General features: G+C 37.2%; 1 non-coding gene across 1 annotated transcript; it reads left to right on the top strand.

Annotated features, from left to right (window-relative positions):
- Positions 1 to 815: 815 nt before the first annotated feature.
- LOC117709777 (U6 spliceosomal RNA) lies at positions 816 to 922 on the top strand. The gene has a single exon (XR_004606994.1). It is a non-coding gene; the product is annotated as a U6 spliceosomal RNA (small nuclear RNA).
- Positions 923 to 1,612: the final 690 nt, after the last annotated feature.

Genomic DNA, 1,612 nt, shown 5'->3' with positions numbered 1-1,612 from the left:
TCAGCCCAGGCTTAAGACTGGTGAGAAATGCTTCTCCCAAAAATCACTTATCTCGGAGAAGGAAAGAATGCTATCGCCTTCTGTTACATCTCAGGAACCGACAGGGATGCATGAGGATATATGGGAGCACGAACAAACACACATACACATACATACACAAACACAACACACACAACACATACGCATACATCCCATTTGCACATAATACACAAGTATGCGTTCATACACTAATAGCTAACTATGCCGTATTGTAGTATTTGCTTTCAGTGTCTTTTTTTCCATTCACCCATACATTGCCATTCTTTATTGTATCAATATACAGAGTCTCTTCCACTTCATCCTCCCCTTGTTTTCTCCAGACTCTGCTGACTTTTAACAAGTCTAGGCAAAAGGGCAAGTTACTTATAAAAGATACTATTTTGCATTGACATATTTTTCCCCGACTGTGATCCCAGGAAAGGAGCCAGTATTCCTGACTTGCCCTTTGAGGGAAATTATTACATGCCATACATCATGGAAAATCACAAAAATGAGGAAAGTACTGGTTTTTGTTGTTGTTGTTGTTGTTGTTGTTGTTTGATTTTAATTAAGAGAGTTGGAAAGAGTTTCATGAGACTACAGAAGGATGTGGTCTCCTGCATCCACATCAGCTAAGGCTAGACTAGGTGGTAGACTCAGTCCTGGTGACTGAAGAGAACTTTGAGCCTGGGAACAAGAAGGAGCTTCCCGTCTCCATTCAGTCAAAAAAAAATTATGCAAGGGAGTCCCAAGCTGTGTGGAGTTTTTATGTCATACAAAACACAAAGGAAGACCAGGTGCTCAATTCAGCAGCACATATACTAAAATTGGAACAATACTGAGAAGATTTGCATGAACCCTGTATAATGATGTTACAGAAATTCATGAAGCATTCCATATTTTAAAGCAATATACAGCAAGCCAATAGCTAACATCAAACTAAATGAAGAAAACTTGAAGCAACCCACTAAAATCTAGGACAAGACAAGGCTGCCCCATCTCTCCCTAGCTATTCAATATAGTACTCAATTAATATAAATGAAAGATCCCCAAAATTCTACCAGAGAATCCTATAAATGATAAACAACTTCAGCAAAGTGGTTAATACAAAATTAACTCAAAGAAACCAGTAGCCCTTATTTATACAAATGGTAAATGGACTGAGAACAAAATTAGGGGAAAAAACCACCCTTTACAATAGCCATGAATAATATAAAATATCTTGATGTAACTCTAACTAAGCAAGTGAAAGATCTGTATGACAAGAACTTCAAGTCCCTAAAGAAAGAAACTGCAGAAAATATCAAAAGGTGGAAAAATGTCTCATGCTCATGGATAGGTAGGTTTAACAAAGTGAACATGGCCCTCTTACCAAAAGCAATCTAGAGATTCAATGCAATCTCCATCAAAATTCCAACACAATGTTTTAAAAACATTGGAAGAGAAATTTTCAACTTCATATGGAAAACCGAAAAGCCGAGGATAGCCAAAACAGTCCTGAACAATGAAAGAACTGCTGGAAGAATTACCATCCCTGATCTCAAGCTGTACTACAGAGCAATGGTGATTAAAAAAAATAATTAAAAAAAAAAAC

This window comes from Arvicanthis niloticus, chromosome 5 (assembly GCF_011762505.2).
Source record: "Arvicanthis niloticus isolate mArvNil1 chromosome 5, mArvNil1.pat.X, whole genome shotgun sequence".
Classification (NCBI taxonomy): domain Eukaryota; kingdom Metazoa; phylum Chordata; class Mammalia; order Rodentia; family Muridae; genus Arvicanthis; species Arvicanthis niloticus.
This window is presented reverse-complemented; position numbering and strand designations above follow the sequence as displayed.